Raw genomic sequence first — 25,307 nt, forward strand, 5'->3', positions numbered from 1 at the left:
CCTTCCCCCTCTCTCTCTCTCTCTCTCCTTCCCTCTCTCTGTCTCTCTCCTTCCCTCTCTTTCTCCTTCCCTCTCTCTCCTTCCCTCTCTCTCTCCTTCCATCTCTCTCTCTTTCCTTCCATCTCTCTCTCTCCTTCCCCCTCTCTCTCTCTCTCTCTCCTTCCCCCCTCTCTCTCTCTCCTTCCCTCTCTCTCTCTCTCCTTCCCTCTCTCTCTCCTTCCCTCTCTCTCATTCCCTCTCTCTCTCTCTCCTTCCCTCTCTCTCTTCCCCCCAGTCGCTCCCTCTCTCTCTTCCAACAACATGCCCTCGAGAAAGCCTCGGCACCGCCGGGCTCCCCCAGCTAGTCTATATATATATAAAAGACCTCTTCTGTCTGTCTGTCTGTTTGTCCGTTCTCTATACGTTCGAAAGTTATAGAGCGTACCTACACGCGTGTTGCATCAAAAGAAAGCTTACGATTACGGATCGGTCATAGGCGTATTTACTTTTCGGTGAGACAAAGATTGTGCCGACGGTATCCAAAAAACGTTCAAAATTTCGCTCATTATCCACTCATTAGCATTGAGTGACTATGATGTCGAAGAGCTACTATGATGTCAGAGCAGTTTTTGTGCTGTCATAAAGAAATCAATGCTTTCACTGTGCCCAGCCTACTCAGCTGGGGTGACTCGGGCCGGGCCACTTCCTCTCTTCTCTATCTCTCCCCAGTCTCTCTCTCCCTTCCCCATCTCTCTCTCGCTCTCTCTCCCCCAGTCTCTCTCTCTCTCTCCCCATCTCTCTCCCCCAGTCTCTCTCTTTCTCCCCCTCAGTCTCTCTCTCTCTCTATCTCCCCATTCTCTCTCTCTCTCCCCAGTCTCTCTCCTCTCTCTCTCTCTCTCTCTCCCCCAGTCGCTCTCTCTCTCCCCCTCAGTCTCTCTCTCTCTATCTCCCCAGTCTCTCTCTCTCCTCCAATCTCTCCCTCTCTCTCTCTCCCCGTCTCTCTCTCTCTCCCCCCTCAGTCGCTCTCTCTCTCCCCCTCAGTCTCTCTCTCTCTATCTATCTCCCCATTCTCTCTCTCTCTCCCCGTCTCTCTCCTCTCTCTCCCCCAGTCTCTCTTCTCGCTCTCTCTCCCTGTCTCTCTTTCTCGCCCAGTCTCTCTCTCTCTCCCCCTCAGTTGCTCTCTCTCTCCCCCAGTCTCTCTCTCTCTCCCCCTCAGTCTCTCTCTCTCCCCAGTCTCTCTCTCCCAGTCTCTCTCTCCCCAGTCTCTCTCCTCTCTCTCCCCAGTCTCTCTACTCTCTCTCCCTCCCCTGTCTCTCTCTCTCTACCCCAGTCTCTCTCCCTCTCAGTCGCTCTCTCTCTCCCCATCAGTCTCTCTCTCTATCTCCCCAGTCTCTCTCTCTCTCTCTATCTCCCCATCTCTCTCTCTCTCCCTCTCTCCCCCCAGTTTCTCTACTCTTTCTCTCTCCCCGTCTCTCTCTCCCCCCAGTCTCTCTCTCTCTCCTTCCCTTTCTCTCTCTCTCTCCTTCCCTCTCTCTCTCTGTCTCTCTCTCCTTCCCTCTCCAAATGGGGCGATACCGAATTTCTAGCCCTCTCCCTCTCTCTCTCCCCCCAATCTCTCTCTCTCTCCCCGTCTCTTTATCTCTCTCTTTGTCTCCCAGTCTCTCTCTCTCTGTCTCCCAGTCTCTCTATCTCTTCCCCAGTCTCTCTTTCTCTCTCTCTCCCCCAGTTTCTCTCTCTCTCCCCGTCTCTCTCGCTTTCCCCCCTCAGTCTCTCTCTCTCTCTCTCTCTATCTCCCAGTCTCTCTCAAATTTTTCAAATTCAAATTCAAATCGCTTTATTGGCATGACAAGGTACATCTTATGTTGCCAAAGCATCGAAAAACATTCATGGTTGTACACAAAAATACAGATCTATCCATACAGTGTATAAACAGATATATCCCTGAGTGTATAAATATACATTCATATAATTTGTATATACTCTTTTCTTATATTTAGTGGTTGTCCCTCTGTTTATGGCAAGCTGTAACATAGTGTGCCGCTAAGGTTACACAATTTCTCTCTTCCCCTAGTAGGTATGGGAGTTTTTGGTCGTCATTCAAATTTCTGAATTCCGGGCATATTTTTGTGAATTTTGGGTAGAAATTCTCCCTTATGCCCTGATATTTTTTACAAGCTGTGAGGAAGTGCATCTCTGTCTCCACCACTCCCTGACTGCAGTGAGAGCATATCCTGTCCTCTCTTGGTAGCCGGGTCTGCCTGTGTCTATCTTTTTCGATCGCCAGGCTATGTTCACTAAGTCTGTACATTGTCACGGTTTTTTTCAGTTTGCTATCCTTTACCATGGTCAGGTAATCAGCCATGTTGTATTGTCTGTTTAGGGCCAAGTAGCAATTGAGTTTGCTTTGGGTTTTTGTTGTTTCTGTCCAATATGACAGATATTTTTCCTTTTGCTTAGCGACGATTGTGTTGGGTCGAATTCTTTGTGTTACGCTGTCACTGTCCTGGGGCTGGTTATTGTTAGTAGTGTTAGTAGTTACTTCACTGAGTCCCAGGACTAGTTGACTGAGGATATTCTTCTTTATGGTCCTCTCTTGGCATTTCAGGGCTTCGTAATGATAGCATTGGGGGTTGCTCATTTCTAGGTGTTTCCAAAATTTGGTGGCTCTTTTTTGGCTCTCTCTCTCCTCCAGACTCTCCCTCCTCCAGTCTCTCTCTCCCAGTCTCTCTCTCTCTCCGTCTCTCTCTCTCCTCCAGTCTCTCCCTCCTCCAGTCTCTCTCTCTCTCCCCCAATCTCTCTCTCGCTCCCCGTCTCTCAATCTCTCTCTCTCTCTGTCTCCCAGTCTCTCTATCTCTCTCTCTCCCCAGTCTCTCTCTCCCTTCCCCATCTCTCTCTCTCACTCCCCCAGTCTCTCTCTCTCTCTCCCCCGTCTCTCTCCCCAGTCTCTCTCTCTCTCCCCAGTCTCGCTCTCTCTCTCCCCCAGTCTCTCTCTCTCTCCCCAGTCTCTCTCCTCTCTCTCCCCCAGTCTCTCTCTCTCTCCAGTCTCTCTCCTCTCTCTCCCCCCAGTCTCTCTACTCCCTCTCTCTCTCTCTCCCGTCTCTCTCTCTCCCTCTGAGTTGCGCTCTCTCTCCCCCCTCAGTCTCTCTCTCTATCTCCCCAGTCTCTCTCTCTCTCTCTCCCCCCTCAGTCACACTCTCTCTGTCTCCCAGTCTCTCTATCTCTCTCTCCCCAGTCTCTCTCTCCCTTCCTCCGTCTCTCTCTCTCTCTCTCTCACTCCCCCAGTCTCTCTCTCTCCCCCAGTCTCTCTCTCTCTCCCCAGTCTCTCTCCTCTCTCTCCCCCAGTCTCTCTCTCTCCAGTCTCTCTCCCCCCAGTCTCTCTACTCTCTCTCTCTCTCTCTCCCATCTCTCTCTCTCTCTCCCGTCTGTCTCTCTCTCCCCCAGTCTCTCTCTCTCCCTCTGAGTCGCGCTCTCTCTCCCCCCTCAGTCTCTCTCTCTATCTCCCCAGTCTCTCTCTCTCTCTCTCTCCCCCCCTCAGTCACTCTCTCTCTTCCCCCAGTCTCTCTCTCTCCCCCCAGTCTCTCTCTCCCCCCAGTCTCTCTCTCCCCCAGTCTCTCTCTCTCTCTCCCCCACTCTCTCCCTCTCCCCCAGTCTCTCTCTCTCCCCCACTCACTCCCTCTCCCTCCACTCTCTCCCTCTCCCCCCAAGTCTGTCTCTCTCTCTCTCTCCCCATCTCTCTCTCTCTCCCCTCAGTCTCTCTCTCTCTCTCCCCCCCCAACCCCCCCGGTCTCTCTCTCACGCTCTCTCTCTCTCCCCCCAGTCTCTCTCTCTCTCCCCAGTCTCTCACTCTCTCTTGCATCACGGGGAGCGTTTCATTCCATGTGTGGGCGGGCCTAATCTTGCAGCCTCCCAAAACATTGCCGCTATTTTTTTAATACCGACAGCAACAGCACCAGCACAACAAACCCCCACAGTGCGGCTCCGGCACAGTATCCCGCTCCCGGCCCGCCGGAGCGGGAGGTGAGTTGGGGTCACTCGGGCCGGGCCTCACAACCGCTCGGCCCGAGACACAGAGCAGGGGAGCGGCAGCAGCCAGCCGTAAACCGCGCGGCCCTGTAAACTGCCATTTTACAAAAAAGCCTTGGCAAAGCCGGGCCCCCCCAGCTAGTATATATATAATTGCTCTTCTGTCTGTCTGTCCGTTCTCTATACACGCAAAAGTTATAGAGCGTACCTACACATGTGTTACATCAAAAGAAAGCTTACGATTCCGGAGTGGTCATAAGCGTATTTACTTTTCCGTCGGACAACAATTGTGCCGATGGTATCCAAAACACGTTCAAAATTCCGCTCATTATCCGCTCATTAGCATTGAGTGACGTGAAGGTTGACCAATCGTACAGTCGAGCGACCTGACAGTCGACCAATCGCTGCGTCACGGGGGCGGGCTCATTGCGTGCGCGGGCGGGCCATCCTACAGTTGAGTGACGTGACCATTGACCAATCCTACAGTTCAGTGACCTGACGGTTGACCAATCGGCGCATGTGTGGGCGGGCCTTATCATTCTGAACCGAGGTGAGTCACCGCCATCTTGATTCCAAACTTTTCATTTCTTTTTCCCACTTTCTGCGTGCTTCTTTTCAAATCTACATTTCCAGCAAAAAAAAAGTTGCTTTTAAAACACAAAGGCCTAGAAATTCAGTTGCTTGCGCCAGCCGGTAGCGCCTTAGGAGGAGATGTTGGGCGCTAGGCGGCTAGCGGCCGGGCGCAGCGCGATCTGCGCCTCTCCCCAACTTCACTCAAGATTTAGCGGTGGCGCAAAGTCTTTGCGCGCGCTCAGCTGCGCGCGCAGATCCTGACGTCATTTCCTCGTGCAACGCCCTTTGTGCGCCCCAAACCGGAAATTCAGTGGCGACGCCCTATTGTGCACCTGGCGCCCCTAGCGACTGGTGGAGGGAAACGGTTCTCAGTCGATGCGGGGCGCGGGGGGCGCAAATTAAAGGGCACACCTCCTGCAGTAGAAAAGGCAGCCATTTTGCAGCACTCCTTTTTGAGAGATGGATCTTTGCAGAGAGACAAAGGTAGAAAGCTTTCTGCTTTGGCTCAACACTCGGACAGGTACTTGTGGCTTCAGGCCACAGCTTTCCACTTGTCTTTGCCTTCAGTGTCATATCATTGTTTGCAAACATATAATGGGGGCTGCAATGGGTGCAAACGCTGGCCTTCTCCATTGCATTCAAAGGGCTCACAGACGCTGTGAGAGAGTGGCAGTCCTGGCCAGACGGAGAGGGGGCAACAGGCATCGGGAAAGGAGGCCTTACCCACCCAGGGTATACCGCCAGCAGTTCTCCTATCTGAACATGTCTGACGAGCAGTGTGTTCGGAGGCTGCGATTCCGAAGGGCGGTGGTCACTGAGGTCTGCCACCTGCTTGGCGGTGATCTGCAGCCACATCTGAGGAGCAGGACGTCTCTGTCGGTGGCAGTGAAGGTGACGGTGGCTCTCAACTTCTATGCCACCGGCTCCTTCCAATCCGCTACTGGGGACATTTCCAACATCTCCCAGTTCGCCGTGCATTGCTGCATCCGCCAGGTGACCAATCCCCTTTTCAGAAGGAGACGTCAGTTCATCTCCTTCTCCATGGCCCTTGTGAAGCAGCAACAGCATGCAATGGGCTTTGCAGCATTCGCGGGCTTCCCCATGGTGCAGGGCGCCATTGACTGCACGCATGTGGCTTTGCGGGCACCTCTGGAGAATGCCGAGGATTACCGCAACCGGAAGGGCTACCATTCGCTCAACGTTCAACTGGTGTGTGACCACAGGCAGCTCAACCTAGCTGTCAATGCCCGCTTTCCAGGCAGCAGCCACGATGCCTTCGTCCTGCGCCAGACTTCTGTGGCAGACATGTTCCAGGCCCAGCCTCACCCATGAGGATGGCTTCTCGGGGACAAAGGCTATCCTTTGTGTACCTAGCTGATGACCCCGCTCCGTTCGCCCAGCACCCCTGCTGAAGAGGGATACAATGACAGCCATCAAGCGACCAGGAACATCATTGAGCAAACAATCGGCGTCCTGAAGCAATGGTTCCGCTGTCTGGATCGTTCCGGTGGAGCCCTACAATATTCGCCGGAGCGAGTCTCCCATTTCGTGGTCGTGTGCTGCATGCTGCACAACCTGGCTATCCGCAGGACTCAGCCACTGCCACCAGAGATTGGAGGACCACCTGAGGAGGAGGAGGAGGAGGAGGAGGACCAGCACAGGAGGGAGGCAGAAAGTGCAAAGGCCGCCCGTCGGCGGCTTATTGAACGTCGGTTCTGGGCCCCCTCTCAGGGAATGGCTTCTGCCAATGTCACCAGATGAATGTAGCCGCTCCACAAGCCCTCAGCCGAGCAGGGCAAGCAGGACTTGCAAAATAAAGCATGGGCAGTGCGATTTAAGAACATTTATTACTTGGAAACCTCTGCCCTTCCCACATTACAAACTAATGGAGAGAAGCCCCCTCCAAAAACACAAAACGAACAGTCTCGGCCTTACAAAACAAAGAAATACACCAGTCTCGGCCTTACAAAACAAAGAAATACACCAGTCTCGGCCTTACAAAACAAAGAAATACACCAGTCTCGGCCTTACAAAAACACAACTACACCAGTCTCGGCCTTTCAACAAACACAAAGCATTTGGCCAGACCTTCTACTTTTTGCCCTGCGAGGGCGATGCCTTTCGCATCCGTGACTGGCCCCTGCCCGCCCTGCAGCTCCTCCTCAATGGGACCCCAGTGGCTGCAGCAAGGCTGGGGGAAGGCTGCTGAGGGTCAGCTGGCGAGACGGCAGATGCCCTTGGGGGTCGGCCTGCACCAGCTCTGGCCCTGGAGGGGCCGGCTGCTGACTGCTCCAACTCTGCTTGGGCAGCAGCAGTCTGTCCAGCGGCTGGTGGCAGCTGCAAAGGCGGAGTGGCAGTGTCAGTTGCAGGAATGGTGCCAACCTGACAGATCGCAGGTACTCCCTGCCTGAGACATTGGCACTCGCACGGGCCAGCACTGCAGCATGCGCAGCAAACAGCTGAAGAACAGACTGCTGGGCTGCTGCTGCGCGGCGAGTGCCCTGGCGATGCCTGGCCGATCCAGCGAGGGTGGCAGCAGTTAGTGCCCGTGTAGCCCTGGTCTGTGTCCACATGACACCAGCCAGTGAATGAACGGCACGACTGAGCACTTGGCTCGAAGCCGCCTGTGCTGCCGCGAAGTCCTGCAGACTCCTGGCCTGTGCTGCACTGAATTGTTCCAGACTCCTGGCCTGTGCTGCACTGAATTGTTGCAGACTCCTGGCCTGTGCTGCTCCGAATTCCTGCACACTCCTTGACAGAGACTCTATGGAGTCAGGCATCCTTGCCACTGCAGCCATGAGCTCAGTGTGCCTGCGCTCAGCCTGGACGGCCATTTCCTCCAGGAGCCGCACCTCCTCTGCGCTCACCGTCGCAGGACTGGAGGCCGCACTCACCCTCTGGGGAGAAGTCTGCCGAGCTTCCCCACCCCCTCCCGCGTTGCTGCAGGCCGCTGGGCCCCGGAGCTTCACTCTCCTCTGACCCTTCCCCCCGGCTCCCCTCCAGGGAAGACGTGTTCCCTTCATCGCCATGGGCTGGCACGGCTGAGGGTGGCACTGATGGGCCGGCTTCCTCTTCCTCCTCCTCGAATTCGGAATAGCTGACAGTGGCAGCTTGAGGGCCCGCCTCCTCACCTGGCGATTCACCATCTGAAAGCAGGGAGGCACAAGAGTTGCTTTAGAGTGAGGACAGGGCAGCAGCGAGGGAGGCATGAGTGCTGCCATGCACTGCATTGGTCGGACAGTGGCAAAGGATGCTGATCTGAGGCGCAAGTGGAAAGAGAGAGGTCAAAAAGGTGATGCCCTTACCATTGGTGCCCAGAACAGGGTCGGCATCTCCACTGGCGACGGGGCCAATCAGCCGTCCTGCCATAATGCGCTCCACACGCTGGTCGAGGTCGGAGAGCTCTTTGACGTCAGGACGGCCTCCCCCGGTCTCACGTTGCTTCCTACGGTTGTGCGCCACCTTGGCCTGCAAGAGAAAGGACGGCCTCTAAGTACAGTGTGAAGCCCTGATCTTGTCTGCAATGCCTCCCATGGTGGACTGGCCCTGACAGTGTGAAGCCCTGATCTTGGCTGTACTGCCTCCCATGGTCGAATAGCTTGTACAGTGTGTCAAGTGCTGAATGTGCAAGTGATTTTCATGACAGTCCCATAGCTGCTGGATGAGGGCTGGCCATTAGGGCTTTCAGGTCCCTTTGCCCATAAACTGAGGTGCACATGCAGGGATGAGGAGGACACTGGAAAGGGTACTCACCCTGACAACCCGAGTGAGGTCGTTGAACTTTTCCGGCATTGCACAGGAGTCCTGGCAACCACGCTGTTGGAAGTCACCCTGTTTGAGACCTCCCTCCAGGCTTTCCGGTAGGCGCTGGGCAGCGGCCTCCTGCCACCTTCAGGGAACAGAACATGGCGCCTGCGCTCCACTCCGCCAACCAGCACCCTCAGGTCACCCTCGCTGAAGCGCTGCGCTCTCTCCCTGGCCTTCTCCATAGCCCTGGGCGTTGCACAGATGAAGCAGAAGTGGTCAGGCCTAGCTTCAGGGCTGCAGTGTGCAGGGCGTGGCAGGCAAACAAATCCACCCTCCCCCATTAAGAGCTGACCGGCGCTAGAGTGTCTGCCGTCAATCAGCAACTCGCTGCGCCCGCCCTCGGGGGTATCGCCCCGGACCGCCGGCTTAGCGCCTAATGATAGTCGTGCATCGCCTGTTTTAGCGCAGCAGCAACCTCTTGGGGCGATGCGACTGAATATCGGCGAAGGTGGCGCGAACTTGCGCTGGGCGCAAACTTTAGCGGCCGCCCGACTTTAGCGCCCCGACCGTGGCTATACTGAATTTCTAGGCCAAATTGTTTTTAAAAAATGTTAATTAATTTGTAAATCTTTTCTCAAACATCTAGAATTTTCCTACCTTTCATCGTTTTTCCAGGCCTGTAATCCTGGGCCTCTGTTGCCCAGCCACGCCCGAGCTAGGCACCACCCGTCGCGCTCAACAAGCGGCTCGCTATCGCCGCCATCTTTGTGAAGGCTGGAGGGGGCAGGCCTGAGCCGAGTGTCGCCACCGCCGCCATCTTGGTAAAGGCGGGTGGGGCAGGAGTCAGCGCACGCGACTTGAGTCCGGCCGGGCCTCACGCGGTAGGACGCGCGGCGGCGTCTCTCTCTCTGCTCTTGAAGCCGGCTCGGGTGGGGGGCGGGGCTCGGGAGATCGGGGTTCGGCAGGTTGGGGCTCGGGGTGGGGAGGGGCGGGGCTCGTGAGATCGGGGCCTCGTGAGATCGGGGGGGGCGGGGGCGAGCCTCGGGAGATGGGGGGGCGGGGCTCGGGAGATCGGGCCTCGGGAGATCGGCGCTCGGGAGATCCGGGGGTGCGGCTCGGGAGATCGGGCCTCGTGAGATCGGGCCTCGGCGGGGCGGGGCTCGGGACATCGGGGGCGGGGCTCAGGACATCCAGAGATCGGGGGGCGGGACATCGGGAGATCGGGGCGGGGCTCGTGGACTCCCCCCCCCTCTCCCCCTCCTTCCCCCTTCACCCCCTCCTTCCCCCCCATCGCCGGCAGAGGGGAGAGGGTCTGCTGGCTCCCCCCTCCCTTTCTTCCCCCCCTGCCCTCCCCCTCCTCCCCCCCTCCTCTCCCTTCCCCCTCCTCCCCCCTCCCTCCCCCTCCCCTTCCTCCCCCTCATCCCCTCCTCCCTCCACCCCCCTCCCCCTCCTCCTCCTCCCCCCTCCACCCCCCTCCTCCCCTCCCCCTCCTCCCCCCTCCACCCCTCCTCCCCTCCCCCTCCTCCCCCCTCCACCCCCGCCCCCTCCACCCCCTCCCCTCTCCACCCGCCTCCTCCCCCCCTCCTCCTCCTCCTCCCCCCCACCCCCCTCCTCCTCCTCCCCCTCCACCCCCCTCCCCCCTCCTCCTCCTCCACCCCCTCCTCATCCTCCCCTCCACCCCCCCACCCCCGCTCCACCCCACTCCTCCCCCCCTCCCCCTTCACCCTTCCCCCCTCCCCCTTCACCCCTTCCCCCCCTTTCCCCCCCCCTTCCCCTCTGTAAAGTATGTGTCTATACTTAATTCAATAATGAAGAGACAGCTTGGAAGATTCAACGTAGGTCTTTACTTCATACCAACAGACGGGAACTGAGGGGAAATCAGTGCCCACAGTACTATTTATACCCCTATGGCCAGGGGTGGTACTACGGTATCACTACGCCCTACAAAGTAGTGCTGCCCTGGCCATAGGTCTAAAGCAACATACATATTACATACACAACATTCCTCCCCTTTTAATTAAAATGTACCCGTGCAATTAAGTCAATGGATGCCCCATAATTAGGGCTAATAACATTTGGTAACACAATCTGCATAACATATTTACACCAAGAGTTGTCTACTTATATACATATAAGCAGAAACAGGTTATAGATTCAGTCTCTGAGGAGGCCTCCTGTCTCGACTAGGATAACGTCTTTCTCTAGTCGGTCTCGGTGTAGGCGGCGGTACTTCCGTCACCCCTTCATCGCTGGACTCGTCGGTGTCTGATGGCACATCCTGTGCCGTGAAGATCACTGGAGTGCTGAACTCCTCGCAATCCTGAGACCTCTGTAACGACGAGCTGGGCTGTGATTCCGCTGTAATAATGTGCTGAGACGTTTGAGGTAGTGGATCAGTTGGGTTTCTGGACTCCACAAGTTGATCAGCATGTCGTCTGATTATGCCTTCCCCTGTCTCAACTGTGTACATCAAGGGTCCCTGGCGGGCCTTGATCGTACCAGACCGCCACTTTTCCTTCCTATAATCACGGGCCAACACTTGCTGCCCCACCTCGAAGCTCTGTGTCTGTCTGTCAGGGGCCCTACGAAATACTCGGTTTTCCACATCTCTCCGAATGTTTGGTTTGAGCAATTCAAGGCGAGACCTTAACCTTCTATTAAAGAACATGACGGCGGGGGCCTGGTTGGTCACCGTATGTGCAGCATTACGGTATGCGAATAGGAAGTTGTCCACCTTGTGTTGTAGTGGCAACCTTTCCTCTCCCATCGCCTTGATGGCCTTTTTAAAAGTCTGTACAAATCGCTCTGCCAGCCCATTTGTAGCCGGATGATATGGTGCGGACGTATAATGTCGCACTCCATTCCTTTTTAGGAATGCTTGAAATTCTTCTGCCACAAATTGTGGCCCATTGTCCGAACAGACTTGCTCGGGCACCCCGTTTCGGGCAAAAATGGTCCTTAAGACTGCGACCGTCTTTTCGGCTGTCGTTGATGATATCTTTATGACTTCCGGCCATTTTGAATGGGTGTCCACTACAATGAGGAACATCGCATCCAGGAAGGAGCCAGCGAAGTCCACGTGGATCCTTTGCCACGGCGTTGAGGGCCACTCCCACGGATGTAGTGGGGCTTGGGGTGGTACGTTCTGTACCATCTGGCACCCTTGGCACGCTTTTGCTACTTCCTCAATGTCCCTGTCAATGCCGGGCCACCAGACGTAGGCTCTGGCGAGGCTTTTCATTTTGACACCCCCCAGATGACCTTCGTGTAAGTCCTGCAACACTTTATGTTGTAATTTTTGAGGGACCACTACCCTGGCTCCGCACATCAATGTGCCCCGGCAGACGGACAACTGGTCCTTCCTTGCCGAAAACGCTGGCAATGATGCGTCACCCTGCGCCTGCCAGCCTTTCATGGTTAGTTCGTAAACCCTTGCCAATGTCGGGTCGTTCCGTGTTTCCCGCTCGATACATTGGCTGGTGATGGGCAAGTGTTCCATAACAGCCGTATGATATATTTCAACGGGGTCCTGTACTATCTCTTCGATCTCGGTAGGCAAGGGTAGCCGCGACAGGCCATCCGCATTGCCATGCTGTTTGGTACCCTTATATTCGATAAGGTACTGGTGTGCCCCTAAGAACAGTGACCATCTCTGTAGCCTTTGGGCCGTCATCAGGGGCACCCCTTTTGTTGGATTGAATATCGACACCAACGGTTGATGATCCGTCAGTAGTGTGAAACGTTGCCCATGCAGGTAGTGGTGGAATTTTTTTACACCCCACACCAGACTGAGGGCCTCCCTGTCGATTTGCGCATAGTTTCTTTCGGCTGTAGTTAACGACCTTGAGGCAAATGCAATTGGCCTCTCCGTCCCGTTGGGAAATTTGTGTGACAACACTGCCCCTATACCGTACGGGGAGGCGTCACATGCCAACCTCATTGGCATTTTTGGGTCAAAGTGTGTGAGCACTTCCTTTGATGTGATGAGTTGTTTACCCTTTTTAAAAGCAGCCTCACACGTTTCGTCCCAATTCCAGGAGACTCCCTTTTGTAGCAATGAATTTAGTGGATGTAAAATGGACGATAAGTTCGGGAGGAACTTATGGTAATAGTTTATAAGGCCTAAGAATGATCATAACTGAGATACATTCTCAGGGGGCGGGGCCTTCACTACTGCCTCGATCTTTTCCGGGGACTTATGCAGGCCTTCCTTATCTATAATGTGACGACAGTATGAGATACGTTCCTGGAAAAACTCACATTTCTGCTTGTTCGCCCTGAGTCCGTATTGTTGTAACCGCAGAAGTACTCGCTCCAGGTTAGCGAGGTGGTTGTTATCCATTTGTCCTGTCACCAGGATGTCATCCAGGTAGCATTGCATTCCTGGAATGCCCTGTAGGACCTGTTCCATGGTCCTCTGCCATATTGCCGGGGCGGACGCCACACCAAATACCAGGCGATTGTACTGGTACAATCCCTTGTGTGTGTTAATCATTAGGAGCTTTTTCGAGTCCTGCTCCACCTCCATCTGTAAATAAGCTTGACAAAGGTCAATCTTCGTAAAGTGTCTACCCCCAGCTAACGATGCGAATATGTCTTCTATCCGCGGCAGTGGATACTCTACCGTGTGCAGGACTGGGTTAATAGTTATCTTAAAATCCCCGCAAATGCGAACCTTCTTTGGTTCCCCCGGTGTGTTATTTGCAGATTTCTTTATAACTGGGACGATGGGCGTGGCCCACTCGCTCCACTCAATCTTTGTAAGGACACCTGCACTCTCTAAGGCGTCCAGTTCTGCTTCCACCGCTGGCCGAATGGCATAAGGCACCGGTCTGGCCTTACAAATCTTGGGGTTTGCGTCTTGAGCAATAGTTATTTTTGCTCTAATGTGCTTTAAGGTCCCCAGCCCTTGTTGGAACACCTCTGGCGTTTTTGCCAATAGTTTTGACAGCCTGCTTGTAATGGCTGCATCATCCGTGGTGGTCTCTACTTTTAATTCGTGTAGCGACTTCCAGTCGAAGTGGATTTTTCTTATCCATTCCCTACCCAAAAGTGGTGGTCCACCGTTTGGTAGGACGTATAAATAAAGTCCTGGCACTTTTCTGCTGTTGTATTTAACTGTTACTTGCATTTTTCCCTTCGGGTAAACTTTTTGTCCAGTACAGGTAGACTACCCTTTATCCGGACTTCCGAAAACCGAAACCCTCTAAAAACTGAAGGTTTTTTCGTTCAGCGTAAGTCGTGCGTACGACTTACGCTGAACGAAAAAACCTTCGGTTTTTAGAGGGTTCTGGTTTCGGAAGTTCGGATAAAGGGTAAGTCGTGCGCACGACCCCCCGCCGACCCCACCGCGGACCCCGCCGGCCCTGACAACCGCCGACCCCGCCAGCCCCGACAACCACCGACCCCCCCGCGGACCCCGCCGGCCCCGACAACCGCCGATCCCCCCCGCCGACCCCCCTGCGGACCCCGCCGGCCCCGACAACCGCCGACCCCCCTGCGTACCCCGCCGGCCCCATCCCCCCGCCGACCCCCCTGCGGACCCCGCCGGCCCCGACAACCGCCGACCCCCCCGCGTACCCCGCCGGCCCCGACAACCGCCGATCCCCCCCGCCGACCCCCCCGCGGACCCAGCCGGCCCCGATCCCCGCCGACCCCGACTGACTTACGCTGAGCGTCAGCGTAAGTCGTGCGCACGACCCCCCGCCGACCCCCCCGCGGACCCCCGCCGACCCACCTTCCGAAATCCGAAATTCTCCTTTATCCGAAACTCGGCTGGTCCCGAGGTTTTCGGATAAAGGATAGTCTACCTGTATATGTTTTTAATTTAATTTCCGTATCCTTTAAGGGAATGCTTTTGAACAGCCTGTTATAATCTTGTTCATTAATTACTGATAGGGCTGAACCCGTGTCTAGCTCCATATTAACTTCGACGCCTGCTACCGTCATTTTAACCCACATTGTGCTGTGGTCCTCCGTTTTGTCTACACCATATAACTTGAGACATCCTAGACCTTTAGGCTCTGCTTTTGTGCCTTCCTGTGACTCGTCTGAGCTACTGTCAGCCAGCTTATGTATTGTTGTCCTTGCCTTGGTACTGCTCGGGTTGCCCCCACGACTGAGTTTCGTACCAGACCGACAAACCTTCGCTATATGCCCCTTTTTCCCACACTGCCGGCATATTTTATCACGAAACCAACAATTACTTTGGTCGTGGGTGGTTTTGCCACAACGGTAGCATTTGCCTTTGTGACGTGTCACCTCATGGGTGTCATAGCCGGTTGTGTTTTGTCGTATTTGGGCCGCACCCTGTGCTGCTGCTTCATGGGCCAATGCTATTTCAATCGCCTGATCTAGGCTGAGCTGTTTCTTGGCTAGCAACCATTTACGTGTATTCTCATTTAACATGCCACAGACAAATCTGTCTCTGATCACGTCTGTCAATATGGCTCCAAACTGGCAATGTTTGGACAACCTTCTGAGCTCAGCTAAATATGCTGCCTGTGACTCATCATTCCTTTGGTCGCGTCTGTAGAAGCGGTACCTTTCCGCTATAAACGGTGGCTTAGGGTTTAAATGTTCCCTTAACGTATCAACAATTTGGGCGTACGTTTTGTCCGCTGGCTTTGCTGGAGTAAGAAGATTTCTCAGCAGCCCGTATGTTTTTGGCCCCATGAAATTTAATAAGGTTGCTACCTTTTGGTCATCTTCCACCTTGTTCACTACGCAATAAAGGTCATGCCTTTCGATATAGGCCTCCCATTCTTCTGTGTCCTCCACAAATGGTGCCAACCACCCGTCTTTAGACATTTTTAACTGGTGAAGAGGAAAAAAAAACTTTGAAGAGAAAAAAACTTTTCCCCTTTTGTCCACTAGATGGAGTGCTAGTCCTCGAGAAAAAAACTTTGAAGAGAAAAAAAAAACCTTTTCCCTTTTGTCCACTAGATGGCACTGTTTTTTTTTTCGTGGCTCAGTTTATTCCCGAGCTGCCCGTTCCTTGCAGCAGCCGTTCCCCGGGAAAGATTTCAGTTACCTGGACTTTTGCCCCGTGGCTGGAGCGCCCCTCTCTGTTGTTGCTGCTCTTTTTGGTACCTGTAGTGCTGGTCGATTTCTCTTGGTCGCCGGTGGCTCTGCACCTTTCGAGTGTTGGTCGATTTCTCTTGGTCGCCGGTGGCTCTGCACCTCTCGAGTGTTGGTCGATTTCCCTTGGTCGCCGCTGGACCGCGCAGGCTGGCTGGTAAGAAGCCTCTCTTCTCTCTCCGTACTGCTGCCGTTGCTTTGTTGCACCGTGTACTGGTGAGTTCGAACGTTACTCGTCGCCAGTGTAAAGTATGTGTCTATACTTAATTCAATAATGAAGAGACAGCTTGGAAGATTCAACGTAGGTCTTTACTTCATACCAACAGGCGGGAACTGAGGGGAAATCAGTGCCCACAGTACTATTTATACCCCTATGGCCAGGGGTGGTACTACGGTATCACTACGCCCTACAAAGTAGTGCTGCCCTGGCCATAGGTCTAAAGCAACATACATATTACATACACAACACCCCCTCCTTCCCCCCACCTCCCCTCCCTTCCCCCCTCCTTCCCCCACCTCCCCTCCCTTCCCCCCTCCCCTTCCCCCCTCTCCCCTCCACTTTCCCCCCTCCCCTCCACTTTCCCCCCCCTCCACTTTCCCCCCCCCTTCCCCCCCCTTCCCCCCAGTCGCGCTCTCTCTTCCCCCCAGTCGCGCTCTCTCTTCCCTCCAGTCGCTCTCTCTCTCTCTCTCTCTCTCTTCCAACAACATGCCCTCAAAAATCCCTCGGCACCGCCGGGCACCCCCAGCTAGTTACTACATATAATTAAATGTTAATTCAGCAATGGTGGTCAGCTGATACTAAATAACTTAGCAGCAGTCAAAACAATTCTAAGTTGATAGTGAAAGTTACGTTTTTAATGTGTCCTGTGGAGAGTCTTACTATGCAACTTAAGGGTACACTAAGAGACAATCTGAACACACCTGGAGCATCAAAACCATGACATGAAACATGCAACAAGAAGAATCCTTCACGGCTTAAGATGTAGAATCAAAGAATCTTACAGCACTGAAGGAGGCCATTTGGCCCATTGTGCCCGAGTCGGCTCCTTCAAAGAGCAATCCAGTTAGTCCTGCTCTTTCCCCATAGCCCTGTACATTTTTCACCTTCAAGTATTTTTCCAATTCCTCTTTGAAAGTTATTAATGAATCTGCTTCCACCATCCTTTCAGGCAGTGGATTTCAGATCTTAACAACTTGCTGTGGAAAAAAATTCTCCTCATGTCGTCTCTGGTTCTTTTGCCAATCAACTTAAAACTGTGTCCTCTGGTTACCAGCCCTCCTGCCAGTGGAAACACTTTCTCCTTATTTACTCTATCAAAACCCTTCATCATTTTGAACATCTCTGGTAAATCTCCCCTCAACCTTCTCTGCTCTACGAAGAACAATCCCAGCTTCTCTATCCTGTCAATATATTCCAAACTGGTACTGGGCTCCAGACCAGATTTGATCACACGCTGTTATACATGACACATACATATAGAGCACGTTTTATTTTTAAATTCCTCTCCACCCTCACTTTTTCTCCTCTCCTCTCTTCCCCATTCTACACTTGTGGACCAAACAGCGAGTGTCCACCGGACAGCATTGTAAGCTAAGCACCCCTCCAGTCCAGAACCGGTGCTTTGGCAGACACGTGCTTCTCCACAGGTGCCTCCAGGGGGCGGTCAGCAGCAGGAATTGCAGCTGATTTCTAATCCCCGCCCCCTCCCTTGAACGGCAGTGCTGAATCCGGTGATAGGTCCCTACTGCTGAATAGGGCGAGATCATCAGGCAGCACAGATCCACGGGATGGAACCTGCAATGTTTCTGGTTGGTTCCCCTGGCTGGAGAGTCTAGAACTAGGAGGCATAGTTTTAGGACTGAGATGAGGAGGAATTTCTTCACTCAGAGGGTTGTGAATCTTTGGCATTCTCCACCCCAGAGGGCTGTGGATACTCAATCGTTGAGTATATTCAAGGCAGCGATCGATACATTTTTAGACTCTAGAGGATCCAATGGATATGGAGATCGGGCGGGAACGTGGAGTTGAGGTCGAAGATCAGCCATGATCTTATTGAATGGCCGAGCAGGCTTGAGGGGCCGAATGGCCTCCTCCTGCTCCTAATTCTTATGTTCTTATAGCGAAGCGACTTACCCACCAAGAGTAAAATAAAAAGGAAATGGCGGGTGCTGCATAGGAGCGAATTGCCCCAACAATTCTACGTCCGGTTGTGCGATTCTGTAGCCAATAAATTGGGATTCAAATAAATTTCCACTTCTCAAGTGGTGCTGATAAACTAAAGTGTAGCTGATACAGACCCCGAGGTAAAATGGTACAGCGGATTTTAACTGATAGTTTTGCGACTAGTGTCATTTTTTGGGGAATAAAGCATCAATTCAATTATACGGAAGATTAGCTCTGCATTCTCAGAATGTACGAATGACGAGTTGTTTTTAAAAACAGTTCGGAAACAGAGCTACGCCCCTTTTTTCTATGCAATGAACAGATGCACTCTTAAGCCTGGAAACAAGGACAACTTGCATTTATATAGCGTCTTTAATGTAGTAAAACGTCCCAAGGCGCTTCACAGGAACATGACACTGAGCCACATGAGATATTAGGACAGGTGGCCAACAGCTCGGTTGTAAGAGGTAGGTTTTAAGGAGCATCTTAAAAGGAGAAGAGAGAGGCTGAGAGGTTTATGGAGGGAATTCCAAAGCTTAGGACCTAGGCGGCTGAAGGCACGGCCACCAATGGGGCGAAGCGATGTAAATGGAGGAAGGCAAGAGGACAGAATTATGAAAAGGAGAGATTTGTAGCTCAGCGGGGCTGCAATAACGCAACGCTGCTTCAAAGCAACAGGGACACTGATTCTCCTAAATAATGAATTCCTAATTGTGGCTGAATCGCCTAGGAAGGCAGAGATGAGGTGCTTCCCCCCAAATAATCGGGCGGTCTGGGTCACCACGTCGCTTGGCTGGGAGCAGCACTGGCAGGGGCCTGGGAGCAGGGCACCTTGACGGCTCCCCTGGCTGTGGAATAAGGAGAGTGCTTCAGGGAACCCAAAGTATTGAAAAATAGTAACTTACAAAGTTTGGACGGGTCAGAATGGAGACGACCGAAAGCGATCCCTCCCTCGTATCATGGCCTCCAACTTCTTTCTGCACTGCAAGCTTTGACTTGATTTTATCAATACAACTATGGTTAATGTTCCTCTCAGCTTTCCGCCCTCGTTCCTCCAGAGCTACAGCGGTGGGGTGAAATCATTGTGCGCGGTTTTCCTGCTCCCTAGATCCTCGTTATATTGCAATCAGGCGTCAGTGTACGGTCTCACACCTCAAAACTGTGGAACGCCTCATCTCCTTCAAAGTTCCCTCTTCCCCTCCGATCTACCAGCTTTCAAAACCCCAAACCTGGTCGCTTAATTACTGCTCAATTCAGTCTCCTCATCTCTGCAAGTCTTTTCGACATTAGCCTCCTACAACGATGGGCTTTTGACTAGTGATATACCTTAAATAACTACAGAGACTGGTAGTTATAACTCAAACAGTTGGCTTTTATTAGCTTAGAACTGGACAGAACAGAACACACATGTTAGCTCACAGACCAGCTTCTCAGAACTGCCAGGAGGCGGAGCCAGGGGCGAAGTAACAGTATCAGGACAATCAATGGCACAGCAGAGTGGTATACAGTACATCAGCATTCCTGGCCAACCAAGAAAGCCGCAGGGTTACAATAGATTACAATAGGAAACTATACACAGGTAGAATAAGGTATATACTTATGACTTATTTCACCACAACTAGGTTTCTCAATTCTTTTAAATTACAAAAGGGAAGAGCCGGCACAGGCACGATGGGCCGAATGACCTCCTTCGGCGCTGCATCATTCTAGGACTTGTTCTGATACGTTTTAACTAACAGACAGCTGAGCAACCAGTCAGAATAGTGCGGAATCAGCCATTAACCCACTTGACAAGCCTGCAAGCACACTGTGAAGGGCACAAATTATACTGCTAGTGGAGGGAGTAAGGCAGGGAACTTTCCCGTGGGATGTCTTGCCTCACAATGCCCGTTAGTCAGGAAAAGAAGGTGAGGCAGTTCGGCAGGGTTTGATCTAATAGCGGGGCCGGGAACTTTCCGGTGGAATGTCCTCCCTCACATTTCCACAGTGAGTCGGGAAAAGAAAATTCAGAGGCCGATCTTAATTTAAATACCTGTAACTTTCAGACAGGAAGTCTGTGCAAGTTTACCTCACTTGCCTCAAACCTCTGAAACTCACCAGCTTGTTAGTAATGCGAGTATATTTGTCAATCTCGAATCCTCCACAACAACAATAACCTGCATTTTTATAGCGCCTTTAACTCAGTAAAATGTCCCAAAGCGCTTCACAGGAGCAATTATCAAACAAAATTTGACGCCAAGCCACATCAGGAGATATTCAGACAGGTGACCAAAAGCTTGGTCAAAGAAGTAGGCTGTAATGAGCATCTTAAAGGGGGAGAAGTAGAGAGGGAATTTGTTTTATTCATTCACGGGATGTGGGTGTCGCTGGCAAGGCCAGTATTTATTGTCCATTCCTACTTGCCCTTGAGAAGGATACCAGGATTTTGACCCAGCAACAATGAAGGAACAGCGATATATTTCCAAGTCAGAATAGTGTGAGACTTGGAGTGGAAGGTGGAAGTGATAGTGTTCCCATTTGCCTGCTGCCCTTGTCCTTCTAGGCGGTAGAGGCCGCGGGTTTGGGAGGTGCTGTTGAAGAAACCGTGGTGATTTGCTGCAGTGCATTTGGTATATAGTACACACTGCAGCCACGGTGCGTCAATGGTGAAGGGAGTGAATGTTTCAGGTGGTGGATGGGGTGTCATAGAAGCATAGAAACATAGAAGATAGGAGCAGGAGTAGGCCATTCGGCCCCTCGAGCCTGCTCCGCCATTTAATGCGATCATGGCTGATCATCCAAATTCAATACCCTGTCCCTGCTTTCTCCTCATATCCCTTGATCCCTTTAACCTTAAGAAATATATCTAACTCCTTCTTGAATATTAATGAATTGGCCTCAACTGCCTTCTGTGATATAGAATTCCACGGGTTCACCACTCTCTGGGTGAAGAAATTCCTCCTCATCTCTGTCCTAAATGGCTTACCCCTTATCCTTAGACTGTGACCCCTGGTTCTGGACTCCCCCGCCATCGGGAACATCCTTCCTGCATCTAGTCTGTCTAGTCCTGTTAGAATTTTATAATTTTCAATGAGATCCCCTCTCATTCTTCTAAACTCTAGCGAATATAAGCCTAATCGACCCAATCTCTCTTCATACTTCATTCCTGCCATCCCAGGTATCAGCCTGGTGAATCTTTGCTGCACTCCCTCCATGGCAAGAACATCCTTCCTCAGATAAGGCGACCAAAACTGCACACAATACTCAAGGTGTGGTCTCACCAAGGCCTTGTACAACTGCAGCAAGACATCCTTGCTCCTGTACTCGAATCCTCTTGCTATGAAGGCCAACATACCATTTGCCTTCTTAACTGCCTGATGCACCTGCATACTTAGCTTCAGTGACTGGTGCACAAGGACACCCAGGTCTCGTTGCATTACTCATAATATGAAAGTGCTGCATGTAAAGAGTGTTTTAATAATGCTTTTAAAAAACAGGTACTTACAGATATCAGTGAGCTGGGTGTGCCTGCTTTTCACACCAATTCTGGGTTCTCCACAGCAACAGATGGCCACTAATAGCCACTTAGTGCTGGAGAATTTTTAAAGCCCTCAGCAAGCTGTCCAAGGTGAGTGAGGGCACGAGCACCCATTCACATGCTGAGATGCTGCTGGAAGCATGACTCACTGCCATACTGTCCCACTGGCATGTTCTGTAACAGCTGCACTATGCAATTGTATGTGTTTGCGTGAACACGTTCAGACACGTGTTTGAAGGGCGTCGCAGGCGCTCTGATCCCCTGTCTGGAGGATGGCACAGGGTCGCGGCGCAAGGGAGAGGAATCGGCTCAACAGGTAGAGGGCGCTCGCTGCAAAGTGCGTGAGAGCTGTGGGCCTTTGTGAGGAGGCGAGCACAGCTGTTGAGAATAATTCGCAAGAATTGAATCAGTGTCAATTTTATAAAGAGGAGTAGGCTTGAAATTACCTCCGGTTGCGGACCCCCGGAAAGTCTCTATGGACCCCAGTTTGAGAAACACTGATTTAGGATGCAGGCAGCAGAAGTTTGGATGAGTTTTAATTTACGAGATTCAGATGGGTCATGGAATCAGCAGCACCACAAGGAATGACCTCCGAAAAATCTAAAAGTTTATTCTCTGTGAAAAATGCACATTTTGTGCCGTGAGCACGCACTTTCGCAGCACATGCTCCCAATCAGTGAGGCTCCACACCATGAGCAAAGTCTCGAAATATTCACCCTTAATGTACAAGGAAAGGGTTTTCTTTTTAAATTGCTTTTCTTGTGGTCCAGTCCAGTGACTCTGTTTGTTTGCTGTGAAGATCTTCCACACTTGTTGTTCTAAAGATGAAAGCAAAAACTCACATTTTAAGACAAGGGTTTTAACTTCAAGATACAGCACCTGAAGGTGTATTGTTTAGGGCCGGCAGCAATATTGAATCACATAAAAACACTCAAAGTCATGCCAAGTAATTGTTAGCAACAGATTATAGAAAAAGTCACTGGGGGGCGATTTTCGGTACCGCGTTCAGGCGCTAGAGTTTCCAAGGTAGCATAATTGGGGTCTTGAGCTGAAACGCTGGTTTAGCCCATGTATAGCGCAAGACGGCATCTTGGTAAAGGAATTGAAATAGGAATCGACACCTAGAGGCTTGTTAAGGGGCTGATTGCCACTTAAAATGCCGACTAGCACTCAATAACGAGGCTGCATGGCATTTTGGTGGCTAGCACTTGTCCTAACACCCTCTCCTAACAGCGACCAGCTGTTTGGGAGTAAACACGGCATTGATGTAGAATTCAAGCATTACTTGAAGGAATAGTCAGCACTTCATGGGTTTGATCTAATTGTCATTACAGAGACATGGTTGCATGGTGACCAAGGTTGGAAACTAAATATTCCAGGGTACTTGACATTTCAAAAAGACAGTCAAAATGGAAAAGGAGGGCAGTGGGGAGGGGAGGGGTGTTGCCCTGATAATAAAGGGTGACATAAGGACAGTAGTGAGGAAGGATCTTGACTTAGAAAAGCAGGAAGTAGAATAAGTATGGGTGAAGATAAGAAATAAAAAGGGGGAGAAAACTCTGGTGGGAATAATTTATGGCTCCCTGACAGTAGCTATAGTGTTGGACAGAGTATTAATCAAGAAATAAGAGGAACTTGTAACAAAGGTAATCCAATAATCATAGGGGACTTTAATCTTCAGATAAACTGGACAAATCAAATTGGCAAAAGTGGTTTGGAGGACAGGTTCATGGAATGAATTCTAGACAGATTCCTAGAACAATACATCATGGAACCAACCAGGGAAGTGACTCTTTTAGATCTTGTCGTGTGTAATGAAACAGGGTTAATTAGTAATCTTATAGTAAGGGATCCTCCAGGGAAGAATGATCATAATATGATAGAATTTCATGTTGAGTTCGAGAGTGATGTATTTAATTCCAAAACTAGAGTATTAAACTGAAATTACATAGGTATAAGGGGCAAGTTGTCTAAGGTAGATTGGGTAATTAGATTAAAAGGTATGATGGTAGATAAGCAATGGTGAACATTTAAAGAAATATTCCATAATTCTCAATGAACATACATTCCATTGAGAAATAAAAACTCCACGGGAAAAGTAATCTATCCGTGGCTAACTAAAGAGGTTATGGATGATATTAGTTTAAAAGAGGTTTATAATGTTGCCAAGAAGATTAGTAAGCCTGAGGATTGGGAGAGTTTACGAAACCAGCAAAGGATAACCAAAAATTTATCAAGAGGGAGAAAATAGAATATGTGAGTAAACTAGCAAAAAATATAAGAGCAGATTGTAGGAGCTCCTACGAGTATGAAAAAGGGAGAGAGTAGCGAAAGTAAATGTTGGCCCCTTAGTGGTTAAGACAAGAGAAATTATAATGGGGAATAAGGAAATGGCGGAGACATCAAACATAATAAGAAATAGGAGCAGGAGAAGGCTATTTGGCCTTTCGAGCCTGCTCCATCATTCAATAAGGTTATGGTTGATCTTCTACTTCAATTCCATCTTTCCCATATCCCTTGGTTACCTTAGTATCCAAAAATCTATCGATCTCTGTCTTGAATATACTCAACGACTGAGTGTCCACAGCCCTCTGGGGTAGAGAATTCCAAAGATTCACAACATTTTGAGTGAAGTCTTAGTCCTAAATGGCCGAACCCTTATTCTGAGACTGTGACCTGTAGTGCTAGACTCCCCAGCCAGGGGAGACAACCTCCCAGCATCAACTCTGTCAAGCCCCTTAAAAATGTTATATGTTTCAATGACATCACCTCTCATTCTTCTAAACTCTAAGGAATATAGGCCTATTTTACTCAATCTCCCCCCATCCCAGGAATCAGTCTAGAAGACACAAAAGACATACCAGAAATAGTGGGCAACCAAGTGTCTAATGAGAGTGACGAACTGAAAATAATTAATATTGAAGAAAAAGTACTGGATAAATTAATAGGACTAAAAGCTGACAAATCCCCTGGACCTGATGGCCTTCATCCTAGGGTTCTAAAAGAGGTGGCTGCAGAGATAGTGGATGCATTGGTTATGATCTTCCAAAATTCCCTAGACTCTGGAACGGTCCCAATGGATTGGAAGGTAGCAAATGTAACCCCGCTTTTAAAGAAAGAAGGGAGAGGGACAACAGGTGAAGTAAGATATTAAAAATTGGATTTAATAAGGTAAGACAAACCAGGATTCATTTGTAACACCAATATACAAAATGGAGGGAATAGGTTAATTCGTGCTTTGAGTTGAACAATAGAAGTCTGTAAAAATTGTATAAACCCAGATAAGTTTTAAACAGGACTAAGGGTCAAATGCTGAGAGATTAAAACTGACAAAACGACCCCTGAAAAGAGGGAGAGATATATGGGTTTGGCCACGCGAGTCGATACCTATGCACTTAAGGGTCTGTTAGTGTGAAACACAACAGGGTTCTATTCTTTAAAATAACTAAAGTGTTTTTGCCTTGTAGAAATAACTCAAGAGAGAGAGAGTCAGAAAGTCTGCGGATTGCCCACTTTGGAAAGAGCTACTATCTTAGAGAAACACTTACAAAGACTGAGCCATCTGACAACAGCAAATGGATGATTGTAAAGTAATAAAAATGAGACCCAGGGTCATGAGAAAGTAACGGGACCAACTGATAACGAAATGTGAGATTTGTAAGCGACTGGAAGAATGGAATGTCACGGTTTTATAATTACAATTTAACTATAACTCTGTATATGCTAATAAGCTTATCCCTGCCTCTAGGGCAGGCCTTAATTTTTGTATAACTGTGTGGACTTTGAGAAGCTTGTTGGAGTTTGATTCAGACATGATCTGGAGGCTCTCCTCAGGCCTGAGTAAACCGTTTTGACTTCAATTAGTGGTCTGTTTTTCTTTCGACAAGCCAGTGACGTCGACCTTGTATATCACTTGGTCCGCACTTTGGGGGCTTACATCAATTGGCGACGAGGATGGGATACGCGATCTGAACAAGACTCTCGGACAGTGTTAACCTAAGACGGGTGAGCATGTTTTAATTACCACCTGTAAAATTAGAGGTTAATCGCTGGCGAGACGTTAAGTCAGAATCGACGTATAAAAGAACTATAAAAAGAAAGAAAATAACAACCGAAAATGCTGGAAAAACTCAGCAGGTCAGGCAACATCCGTGGACAGAAATTTGAGTTGACTTTTCGGGTCGAACCCTTCTTCAAAACTGGAAAGAAAAGATGGATCGGAGG

At 50.8% G+C, this 25,307-nt stretch overlaps 1 long non-coding RNA gene across 1 annotated transcript in view; it reads left to right on the forward strand.

The window, feature by feature from the left end:
* The window catches only part of LOC147111959 (uncharacterized), a 42,077-nt gene extending 17,134 nt beyond the window's left edge, over window positions 1-24,943 (forward strand). The window contains exon 2 of the long non-coding RNA XR_015079860.1: window positions 24,551-24,943. This is a non-coding gene — a long non-coding RNA (uncharacterized LOC147111959). The remainder of the gene's footprint in view (window positions 1-24,550) is intronic.
* The last annotated feature ends 364 nt before the right edge of the window (window positions 24,944-25,307 follow it).

This window comes from Somniosus microcephalus, chromosome 10, assembly GCF_052327205.1.
Source record: "Somniosus microcephalus isolate GS21.2 chromosome 10, FLI_Smic_1.0, whole genome shotgun sequence".
In the NCBI taxonomy this organism is placed as follows: Eukaryota; Metazoa; Chordata; class Chondrichthyes; order Squaliformes; family Somniosidae; genus Somniosus; species Somniosus microcephalus.